Source organism: Peromyscus maniculatus, chromosome 1 (assembly GCF_049852395.1).
Source record: "Peromyscus maniculatus bairdii isolate BWxNUB_F1_BW_parent chromosome 1, HU_Pman_BW_mat_3.1, whole genome shotgun sequence".
NCBI lineage: Eukaryota > Metazoa > Chordata > Mammalia > Rodentia > Cricetidae > Peromyscus > Peromyscus maniculatus.
Genome location: NC_134852.1, coordinates 33,314,978 through 33,327,291, shown reverse-complemented (window position 1 = coordinate 33,327,291; position 12,314 = coordinate 33,314,978). Strand labels below are relative to the sequence as shown.

The 12,314-nt window shown below is 43.2% G+C and overlaps 1 protein-coding gene and 1 long non-coding RNA gene across 4 annotated transcripts in view; one reads left to right on the top strand and one right to left on the bottom strand.

The window, feature by feature from the left end:
* The window catches only part of LOC102906027 (CEA cell adhesion molecule 1), a 249,585-nt gene that overhangs the window by 109,781 nt on the left and 127,490 nt on the right, over positions 1-12,314 (top strand). Inside the window, exon 10 of one of the 3 annotated variants that reach the window (XR_013052079.1) lies at positions 6,550-6,934. The exons of the other annotated variants lie outside the window; for them this stretch is intronic. The gene's annotated coding sequence lies outside the window, so the exon portion shown is untranslated. Of the gene's footprint in view, positions 1-6,549; positions 6,935-12,314 lie in introns of those variants that run through there. 3 annotated transcript variants of the gene reach the window in all.
* Positions 1-12,314, bottom strand: part of LOC143273866 (uncharacterized) — a 72,999-nt gene that overhangs the window by 58,446 nt on the left and 2,239 nt on the right. Inside the window, exon 2 of the long non-coding RNA XR_013052101.1 lies at positions 11,625-11,734. This is a non-coding gene — a long non-coding RNA (uncharacterized LOC143273866). The remainder of the gene's footprint in view (positions 1-11,624; positions 11,735-12,314) is intronic.

Below are 12,314 nucleotides of genomic sequence, written 5' to 3'. Positions count from 1 at the left end.
ATGGGGAAACTGAATAGAAGAACAGAACTAGGTCCCTATTTGTCATTCACACAAAAATCCATGTGAACCTAAAACTTGGAAACTGCTGAAGGAAGAAACTTCAATATACCTGCAGCAGCTAGGACTTTCTGGAATGGATTCCACTGCCTCAGAAATCACAACAAGTATTGGCAGATGAAGCTGGGCAGTGGTGGCACATGCCTTTAATTCCAACACTGAGGAGGCAGAGGCAGGAGGATCTCTGTGAATTCAGGCCAGCCTGGTCTACAGAGTAGTTCCAGGAATGTCAGGGCTACACAGAAAAACCCTGTTTTGAGAAACCAAAAAAAAAAAAAAAAAAAAAAGGAATTGGCAGGTGGGATTGCATGAAAATGAGAAGTTTCTTCACAACAAAGGAAACAACAAAGTGAAGAGTCAGCTAGAATGGTCAGGAAGCTTGCCAGATACACTTCTGACAAGGAATTAACACGTAGTCTATAGAAAGAGTTCAAAAAGTGAATCAGATAGCAAGAGAGCCTCAAATCATCTGGGCAATAAATAGACAAAGGTACAGAGCAGAGTCCTGAAAAGAAGTGCAAATGGGGAGTAAATCCATGAAAAATTCAGTGTTCTTATCCACCAGGGAAGTGTGAATCAAAAGTGTACATGACAACTGTCAGGTGACTCTCACCTACCTCCAAGTTCACTGAGAAAACCTGTGTCAAACACACACACACACACACACACACACACACACACACACACACACACACAGCCAAAGACACACACATAAATAATAAACAAATATGATGAAACTGTGCCCACGAGACTCATGGAGAAGACCTGTGCTCCACTTCCCAGGACCCTTCCCCTTTGCTGTGCTCAGCTGCCCCACAGCTGCTTGCTAGGAGCTGCTACCTCCTCCTGGCCCCTTTTCTTCCTCAGCCTGCTCTTCACGCGTAACACTACAACCACAATACTAGCTGGGAGATCCAGGTGACTTTATTCTTTGGGACTTACCAGTGCCCTGTCAGCTGTCTAACTGGGTCCCTCTAGTTTTCCTCCCCAGCCTGAGACCCAGGACCAGTTCACACTGCCAGAGAAACTTCTTCGAACTTTCTCAGTCAAGCTGATGCAGACCTTAGATTATAGCTGACAACCTGAAAATCTGGGAAAGAGGCTGCAGCCCCAATACCAGACAGAGAAAACTGGCATTCTAACCTGATATGAATCAGCTCCCTCCTGAACACTGTAAATACCTCTGCCAAATAGAAGATGGCCTTAAACAAAAAAAAAGGAAAAAAAACTCAATGGATGACCAACTCCAGATGGAATAATCCCAACTTGGAAGTGAAAATAACACAAATAACCAAAATAACACATCTACCAATATATAATACTGCCCCCACAGTAACAGCCCCTATTGAAAGTGCGTTGGAATAACTTTCAAAACAGTCAAACACTAAAAGAACAGTGAAATAACAAAGTCAATACAAGACATAAAAGTAGAATTTAAGAAAACCCGAACAGAAATGATGCTGGAAATGAAAAACGCAATAAACTGTTTAAAAAGCTCAGTGGAGTCAGGCATGCTGTTGCACAGCTTTGATCCCAAAATTTGGGAGGCAGAGGCAAGAGGTTCTCTGGAGTTGGAGACCAGCCTGGTCTACATAGTTAAGTTCCAGGACAACCAGGGCTACTTAGTGAGACACTGTCTCCAAACAACATGAAATGAAACTAAACAAAAATTTTTGGGAAGCCTCACCAATATAATCGGCCAAGTAGAAAATAGAGAGCAGGGGATGGAAGACCAAGTAGAAAATTGCATCATTAGGAAATGTCGAGAAATTTAATCAAAAATATGAGCAGGACATAGGAGTTTGGGGATACGACAAAAACACCTAGTGTCAGGGTTAGAGGATAGAAGAAAGAGAAGAACATCAAAGTAAAATACAACTTATCAAGAAAAAGAAAACAAAATCTAGTTTTAAAATGTGTAAATGCAGAGACCCACAGCCAAAGACTAGGCAGAGCCAGAGAGGAAGGATGTAGGAGCCAGAGGGGTCCAGGACACCATGAGAACAGGGCCCACAACTAAGCAGGGCTCATAAGGTTTCTAGAGACCAAAGAGACAAAGTGGACCCTGTGTGGGTCTGAGCTGGGTCCTCTGAATATGTTACGGTTCTGCAGCTTGGTGTTCTAGTGAGATTCCCAACAGTGGACGTGGGGTGTGTCTGACTCTGTCCCTTGTGGTTGGGGCACTTTTCCTCCATGATATGAGGGTTCGAGCCCAGTCTTTTGTATTTTGTTAGGTCACTTCGCTGAATGTTCCTGGGAAGCCGGCTCCTTTGTTCTTTCCTACTCCTATTTTTTTTAAAGATTATTTATTACATACACAGGCCAGAAGAGGGCGCCAGATCTCATTACAGAATGCTGTGAAGTGATGTGGTTCTTGCTAAATGAACTCAGATCTTCTGGAAGAATAGCCAGTGCTCTTAACTGCTGAGCCATCTCTCCAGATCCCTCCTTTATTTTTAGAAGGGAAACAGAGGTGGAGTTGATCTAAGGGAGAAGGGAAATATGGGGAAGGATGGGGAGGCATGTAGGGAGGAGAAACTGAGCTTGAGTTGTAATGTATGAGAAAAGAATAAAAGGTTCTAAAAAAGACAGCAAAAAAATTAAATAAAGAAATAATGTGGGCAAAGGTTTAAAACAGACATATCTCCAAAGAAGACCAACAAATAGTGGATAAAAACATATAAGTAAAAAGTTGAATATCTTTAACCATTGTGGTAATACATATCAAGATCACAGTGACATCTCCACTGTCAAAACCATTTCTAATGAAAGCGAGATAGATATTCAAAGGTTCATTGGGCATCTTACAGACAGCTATAAAGGCCCCCACAGCATCTGGAGCCTCCTTGCAACACCTCACAGATGAGCTGCAGATCTCATAGTGAAGGCCAGATGAAGACATTGGGACACACACAAGAATATTTTCCCTCAGACACACAATCTCAAAACCTGGTGTGCTTGTTCTGTTTTTTGTCAACTTGACAAAAGTCAGGGTCATTTAGGAAGAGGGAACCTCAACTGAGAAAATTGAGAAGCACTAGGAAAACCAGGGAAGTTAATCATGTTGGGTAGTTACTACCTGCTTTCTGCCCAGAAGGCTGGGAATGGAGGTGTCCAGTAGCCCAGGTGATCTCTGAATGATCTGTACTGCCAGGCCATATCTGACTCCCACAACCTCCAACAAGCAGGACCAGAAGTGGTTAATAGTCTAGATGACCTCTGTGCTATCTACATGGCCAGGTGCTCCCCAGGGTATTCACATATAGGACTGGAGATGGTTTATAACCTAGGTGACCACTGCGCTCTCTGTATGACAGAGACCAGATACTGTCTTAGGTCCTTAAGATAACACATATGGTCTATCTACAGAGCCCAGGTTCACAAAAGAACTGACATGTACTTTGAGAAAAGTTACTATGTAATCGTGTCTCCTTGTGCACATGGAAACTTTTTTTTTATCCAAATTGTACTGTATTTAAATAGTCTTAAACAATCTGACTGGAATCAGACTTTTGAAGTCTGAACCATCACAGACTCCTCATTCCTGTTGAACAGGATTTCGTCCTTGCCTCACATTAATCATTACTCTGTGGGCCATGGCATTTGCAGAAATATCCACATCCTGTAGATAAGTCTGCGGAATATTTTCTTGATTTAAAATTGATGTGGAAGTGCTAAGTTCACCATGAGGAATGCCACCCCTGAGCAGGTGGTTTTGAATTGGATATAAGAAAAAGTTGAACAAGCCAGCAAGTAGCAATCCTCATTGGCCTCTCTTTCAATTTCTGTTATGATTTGCCATCATACTTCTGTATACTGTAAGACAAAAGAAACCTTCTTCTCAAGTTACTTTGGTCATGGTGTTTCTCACAGCAATAGAAAGCTAACTGAGACACCTGATTCCAACCAGTCCCAACACCTAGAGGTTTCCCCCACAAGCCTACTCTAACATTCCATCTTCTTCCCATGTCTCTGAGGATGCTACTTTACCTCCTGACAGTCCCTTCCCTCCTGGTGTCACTCAGAGGGAAAGACAGGGTTGTAGCAGGAGTCTTAAAAGTTCTTACTAATAAAATCAAACCTGTAGCCAGGTATTGGGGTGAAGCTGGAAGATCAGAGAACCAAAACAAGCCACATCTAACCTTGCCTGGCCAATTTTTCAGCTTATCTGTTTCCTCAGACTGGAAGCTTCTGAGTCCTCATCCAAATGAATCTCAGCTGAACTGCTGCTGGAAGCCTGAAAGCTTAACCAGCCAAATGCTTCTAGTTTCTGGTCCTCATACCTTATATACCTTTCTGCTTTCTACCATCACTCCCTGGGATTAAAGACTTGCTTTCTGGGATTAAAGGCAAGAGTCACCATGCTTGGCTGTATCCTTGAACAGATGGTATCCTTGAACAGATGGATTTCTGCCTCTGAAATGCTATGATTAAAGGCATGTACTACTACTGCCTAAGTTCTATGTTTAATATTGTGGATGTTCTGTCTCTGACCCCAGATATGTTTATTAGCGTTCGCAGTATTTTGAGGAACACAATACCACCACACAGGGTGGTCACAGAGGAGTTACCTAGACAGATGACATCCCAATAAGGTCAAGGGCACATGGGCAGACCACAGCCACACACAGTTCAACCCACACAGGAAGTTAGCGAGTCTCCCTGAGACTATTCATAGAATGATGAAGTCAACATCCTCTCTTTAGGACACATAGGTCAGCCCTTCCTGCACACCCAGGACATGAAACTTCTAATTCCTGAATCAGACACTTGATTGGTGACACCAGTGACAGTGGTTCCATTCCCTTCCCTGTCATCATTCAGTTGGTTCCTTTCCAGCCCTCACAGCCATCTCTGTCACCTTCCTGCTGGGAGTAAATCCCACCTTCCCAGAGCAGTGAGAACAAAGGGCAGATGGGCTCAGTGTGTTTCTGTGTCACAAGAGGAAATCCACCATTGGGTTTAGGAAGCACAGGGTCTCCCTCTGGTGCGGACAGGGACAAGGACAGGACATAGAAGAGGGCAGTCCTTGGGTGACCTTTGTTCTCTCAGGCCAAGGGTTCCTGTTTAGCCTTTCTACTCAAAGAGTGTTCTAGAGGACTGGACCATAAAGAGAGAAGGGGATGGGAGAGAGGAATGGAAGGCCCATGTTGAGAGGGAAGAGGTGGGGCAGGGTGAGGGACACAGACCTTGGCCTCAGCTGAAGTGACCCTGGGAGGTGCTGCCTCCTGCCAGGAAGCTCGGCTTCCAGGAAGGACAACAAAGCTGACACAAGAGCAGCAGGGTGTGGGAGCCATGCTGGAGTTGATGCTCTTCTCCACAGACAGAGAGAATTGCAATTCCTTACAACCCCATCGTGCACGGGTGTGTCCCTTGGTGGTCCCTTGGCAGGGGCTCCTACTCACAGGAGAGGGGAGCATTTCCTGAGAAGGTGGGAAGAAGGAAGCACAGAGACTGGCTGGGTCTCCTAGGGAGGACAAGAGCCTGAGAGGGGACACAGGGCTTCTAGTTGGGGCATCAAAGGAGATGATGACACAGAGGGACAGAGGTTCAGCAACAAGCTCTCCCTGAACAGGAATTGGTGTAGAGAGGGAGCGTCTTCATTTTCTCTCTTTTGTTGTGATAAAGACCATAACCAAAAGCAACTTGGTGAGCAAAGTGTTTATTTGGTTCATAAATCTCAAGTCACAGTCTATTGAGGGACACTGAGGCAGAAGCCCATCTTTCTTACAAATATAAAGGCCCTGATGTTGATTGCTGTCTTAGTTAGGGTTTCTATTGCTGTGAAGAGACACTGACCATAGCAATTCTTCCCAAGAAAAAGCACTTACTTGGGGTGGTTTACATTTTCAGGGGTTTAGTCCATTATCGTTATGATCAGACACAGTGAATTCAAGTAGACATGGTGATGGAGAAGGAGATGAGTGTCCTACATCATGATTTGCAGTCAACAAGATGTGGTCTGAGATACTGGGCATGGTTTGAGCATATATGAGACTCCCCAAAAGCCTGCCTCCACAGTGACACACTTCCTCCAACAATGCCACACCTACTCCAACAAAGCCACGCCTACTAACACTGCCATTCCCTGTGAGCTTATGGGTTCCAACTACACTGAAACTGCCACAATGGGTTTCTCTTTTGTCACTGTTAGTTTCACTTTTAACAGACCTCTCCCACTGCTGCCCTGCTCCTTACTAATCAATGCCACTGATGTTGCCGAAGGGAAGAACATGCTTTTATTTGTCCACAGTCAGAGAGAGATGTGTATGCTTTTTACTGGTACAAAGGGAAAATTCTAGGCATCAGATAAGAAATTGAATATTATTAAATTAAATTGAATATTATTAAATTAAATTATTAAATTATATTATAATATATAATGTATAATAATTATATTATATATTTAATAATATATAAATTATATTGTTAAATTATTAAATCAGATAAGAAATTGAATATTATTAAAAACCACTCATTCAATTAATCCAGGACCTGCACACAATGGGAGAGAAACAATATTCTGTAATGCATGCTGCTGCAGAACGTCATCCACAAGCTCCATGTACCCCAAGAAGAATGACTATCTGTGACCTCTGGAAGAAGGTGGGATTAATTCCACCTCACACACGACTGACAGCTTGGACACCAATTCCTCCTTGCATTGAATTCCCATGTTGGAGTTTGACCATTTAGTGTTATGGTGGCTAAAGAAACTCAATTTTATGCTAGGCAATCATCTTGGTACCCACTAGCCATTTGCCTCTAACTCCAGCCCCTGGAAGATAAGTTCCCAGAAACCCTGTCTCAGTGACCCCCTCCCCAAAATGTACAGCTGTGACCATCTGCTTGTTATGAATGAATGACTTAACTTGACAGAACATACTGCTGTTTGCTTTCTTGAGTAGATACTGAAGGTCTTCTGGTTTTCGTCTTTAAAAATCCTTCCCTGACCTCCCTTCTCACGGCAGCTCTAGTTTAGCTCAGAGATTGCTCTCCTTCTAGCAGCTAAGGAATAAATATTTTAATCATGATTAGACTTTTTCCAGGTGCCACAGACTCCAGACACTTAGGAGACAAACTGCAAAGATCAGAACCCCCATGAGAATCTATCCAGTGAGAGCAGGACCTGTGGAACGGTAACTCAAAAGGGGGACTATCTTCAGCCAGACCCTTGGGGTTCCCCCACCATCATGGCCCTCAGAAAGATCCTGTGGGAGTCAAGAAGAGCCTCTCTGGGAGATCTATAGCTTCATCACAATGAGTTGAGAATCGGGGAAGGCCTGGCTACAGACCTCTGCTCCCGTTTCAATTCCAGGTGACCATAGAGAGCTTGTATCCAGGGCTAGAATTTGACTTCCTGTTAGAGATGACAGGAAACAAGGCTTCACTGACTGTCCAAGACCCATATAGTGTGGAACCAGCTGTACACTGCCAGGACCTCTGCAGTTAGGTAGATCACCCGGGCATCTCCTTCTCCTGAGTCTCAGTGGACAGGTGCCAGGATGAAAGCCAACTCTTCTGATGGGTTTAGGAGACTTCACAGGAAGTTCATGTTTATGGCCATAATCTCATGAAATTACAGCAGCACAAGACCTGTGTAAAGCCTGGCCCATCAACAGCACACTATGGACCAGATAGGGGCTCAAGAGGCCACACCCCTTCCTCAGAACCCATTGGTACTTGGTGGCCACTGAGGGAGGGGAAATTATTTTCTTCAGTGCTTAATTTCCTATACTATAGGAACTACACAGGTGTCTCTTGATCAGTGTGTGTGGAAATTAACCACCTCACCATCCGTGCTCATGTAAGAAACCCTAAATAACACAGTGTTGAACACACAGACAAAGATGGAGGCCCAGTGACATGGGTGCCTACTAAAAGCACTTGCTGCACATGCCTGATGACCTGAGATTAACCTCCAGAATTCATGTAAGGATGGAAAGAGAGGACCAGCTCCTGAAAGTTACCATCTGACCTCTGCATACTGTGGTGCACACCCACACTCATACACACACACACACACACACACACACACACACACACAGGTATAATAAATTGCATATGCATACATGAAACATGTAGGAGTGGAGCATTTTAGGAAGAAGAGTTCAGCAGAACTGGGAAGTGATGAAAGAGTAATGGGATTGTATATGACAAAGATACATTTATATGTATATGTATGTGAGCTTGTATCAAATAATGAATTTTAAATGTGTTTTAAAGCAAGTGTCTGCAATTCTCTTCACTCTTTGAAGAAAAAGAAAGATACTTAGGACAAAAAATGAACTCTCTCAACCCTACTTTTGAAATCTTGAAAAAGGAAGAAGGAATAGAGAACTGGTTTACCTCTTTAGGCTTTCTGAGAAGCAAAAGAACACAATTTTTTTTTAAAGAATTTTTAAAGGACATAAAAATATTTTAAAAGATTTTCCAATGTGGAAAATTAATTTGCTTTTAAATTCTAGAAGAATTTCATATAAAGTGCTAAAGTTGATTTTGTGATCAATATTGACTTTTAGTTTAGTCATATTTAGTATGTGTGCTGGATAATTTTATGTCAGCTTGACACAGGCTAGAGTCATGTGAGAAGAGAGAACACCAATTGAGAAAATGGCTCCATAATATCCAGCTGTCTATCTCAACAAATGATGCTGGCATAACTGGATGTTCACATGTAGAAGAATGGAAATACATTTATATCTATCTCCCTGCACAATACTCAAATCCAAGTGGATCAAAGACCTCAACATAAAACCAGTGACACTGAACCTGATAGAAGAGAAAGTAGGAAGTAGCCTTGAATGCATTGGCACAGGAGACAACACCCTGAATATAACACGGGTAGTACAGATACTGAGATCGACAATTAATAAATGGGACATCCTGAAAGTGAAAAGATTCTGTAAGGCAAAGCACATGGTCAATAAGACAAAACAGCAGCCTACAGTGTGTGAAAAGATCTGTACGAACCCCACTTCTGACAGAGGGCTGATCTCTTCTTATGTAGCAGTAATGCCCACACTACCACCACCATGTCCAAGAGAGGGCCCGAGGATCAAAAAACAGAGACAAAAGACAGCAGGTCATTAGCCTCAGCAGAATGCTGAATGCCGTTTATTGAAGGAGGGAAGAGTCCTTAAATACAGGCCTACAGCACAATGGGAGAACATCGGAGGGCAGAAGTTTGCTACCAATGTTTTACAATCTTGCATCTAAGCAGTTAACACCCAATATGCAGGATAGACAAACAAGGAACTTCCCTTAAGGATTCATGAGGGTGGAAACCGGCAGGGAATTAGCATAGGGAGGACATCAAGGTCAAGATCAGCAAGCAAGGCAACCGCTACCCAAAACAGGGGCCAGGGTCCTTCAGGTCCCGTTTTACTAAAAAGTGAGCTTTTTACTTAGATGCATGGGACGTCAGCAGGTCACCTTACCTGTCATGGAGACACCTGCCCAGGCCACACAGGCACTCTGTCTTAGGTTGATGAGTGCCCCCCAGGCATTATCCATCTCTGAATATTCATTATTATAAAGGCTCAACTGTGTGTGAGCTCCAGAGTTTACAGCTACCAAAGATCTCAAAGTGGCACTGGGCTTGCAATCAGTGTGTTTGACACAGAAAAGACCAACAGAAGTCCTAACCCACCCATAGCTAGTAGGCTAAAGGCAATTGAGCCATTCCCTTCCTAAATGAGCCTTACTGCCAAATGGAGTCCTCGGAAGATGGTATCCCAAAAGCAAATGGAACTTGAGTTTATAGATTTACAACTTTCAAAGCCAATCGAAATGTATATAACTACTGAATTGAATTTATCATGCCCAATAGAATGAAAGAGTGATTAACTGTGGTAGCTACCTTTCCTGCCATGGTCTCCATTGTGCTAGCTGTAGTAACCAATTATGAAACGGCAATCCCAGAAACAGTAGCAGCAGTGGCAGCTACTGCTATCACAGGAACAACAGCAGCAACAATGTCAAATTCTCTTCTGGCGTATGTGGGCAATCACTGGCATGGACACAACCCCAGGAACATGAACCACTAAGGCCCATTTTTATTGATTCCAGCATGACTTAAGCTGGCAGCTCTGCAAAAGAACAACTAAGAACCATTAAAAAAAAAAACCAGACAGCACACAAGGAGAAGAACTATTGGTCTCATAATGGCTACATTCAGGCTCACAAATTTTAAGGTATCTTCAAAGGGGGCTAAATGAATTTATGGAGGCAAATAAATATTGCACAGAGCCACTCCTGAAAAGTAGGTACTACACCAGCTTTAAGAGGGTTGCAAAAAATGAAAAGGCTTAGCTGGCAGTGATCTTCAGGGTTATCCCTAATCTCCAAAGTGTCTGGGTGACATGTTCTCAGACATACTTGAAAAAGCAGTTCCCCTACATTACCTTCTGAAGAATCCAACTGCAGGGCTACAGTTCCTAGGCTTACATTAGTGCTTGCCAAGGCTGGCCATATTGGGCTCCCAATCCCCATTGGCATCAGAGGGGGAGAGTTTTTCACGAAGGCCCAATAGGTCTCTGCCATGCTGGGATTTGGCAGTAGCCACAGGGTGCACACAGTGCTCAGGAACCCAAAGAGGAACTTCATTGTTCTGAGGAAAGACACAAACAGAACCCCAGGCCCACACCAACACCACATGGGGTCCCCTCCACGTGCCAGTAGAAAGATCCTTCCATTGCACCAGAGGATGGATTTGCAACAGGAGCCCTACAGTGCTTATCTGCAGTGGATACTCCAGCTGCAGATAAAAAATTTTAAATATATAAAGCAAGGGAAAGAATAGAATATGGAGAGGAGAGATGATCCCCTAGCTCCCCCTTTTTACTTTAGCAAAATATGTTTTTAAGGTATGATGGCAGCGTTCTACTATAGCCTGCCTGTCCTTGAGGATTATAGGGAATACCAGTCTTATTAACAATAGAAAAATCTTGGCAGAACTTTGAAAATCCCGTACTGCTGTAGGAGGGACCATTATCAGTCTTTATGCATTTTGGCACTCCCATATAAGCAAAAGCATGAAGACAATGATTTGTTACATCTTTAACCTTTTCCCCTGAATGGGCAGAAGCAAAAATTAGAGAGGAATATGTATTGATAGATGCATGCACATATTGTAGTTTTCCAAAAGAAGGCACGTGTGTGGCGTCCATCTGCCACACATGATTAGGTAAAAGTCCTTGGGGATTAACTCCCAAATGAGGAACAGGTAAAAATTCAGCACAAATAGGACATGATGTAACTATCTGGATGGCTTGTTCCCAGGTTATGACCGTATGATGACGGAGAGATCCAGCATTAAGATGATAACGTTGATGCAACTGAGTAGCCTTTTCAAAGGCAGAACAAACTAATGTGACAACCATAAGAGTAATGGCATCAGCCCTCTGATTACCTTTGCTTAGTGATCTAGGCAGTTGAGTATGAGCTCCAATATGGCCCACATAAAGGTTATGTGAGCAGGACCAAATGAGTCATTACACTTGCAATAAATATTCATGAATGGGAGAAATGGATGGTATTTTCTTTAAAATGCTGACCAGCCTTACCTTGAGGTGTGCATCAGCACGTCCCTTCTTTCTTGGATCTCAGTAGGACCTCCACTTGTAGCTGTAACACCAGCACTACAACCACCTGTTCGCCATTTCCAAGCAAGGGGCTGTGGATCAAAAAACAGAGACAGAAGACAGTGGGTCATTTGCCTCAGCAGAATGCCGAATGCCATTTATTGAGGTAGGGCCGAGGCCTTAAAAACAGGATTACAGCACAATGGGAGAACCCCGGATGGCAGAAGTTCGCTACCAATGTTTTATAATCCTGCATCTAAGGTATTAACGCTCACTATGCAGGATACACAAACAAGGAACTTCCCTTAAGCAATCAGGAGGGTGGAAACTGGCAGGGAATTAGCATAGGGAGGACATCAAGGTCAAGGTTAGCAAGCAAGATAAAAGCTACCCAAAATGGGAGCCAGGGCCCTACACTCCAAAAGATATAAAGAACTAAAGAAACTAGACATCAAAATTTCAAATAATCCAACTTAAAAATGAGGTACAGATCTTAACAGAGATTTCTGAACAGAAGAATCTCAAATGGTCAAGAAACACTTAAGGAAATGTTCAAAATCCTTAGCCATCAGGGAAATGCCTATCAAAACAACTCTGAGATACCATCTTCCACCTCTCCAAATGGCTAAAATGAAAAACACTGATGACAGCCCATATTGTAGAGGATGTGGA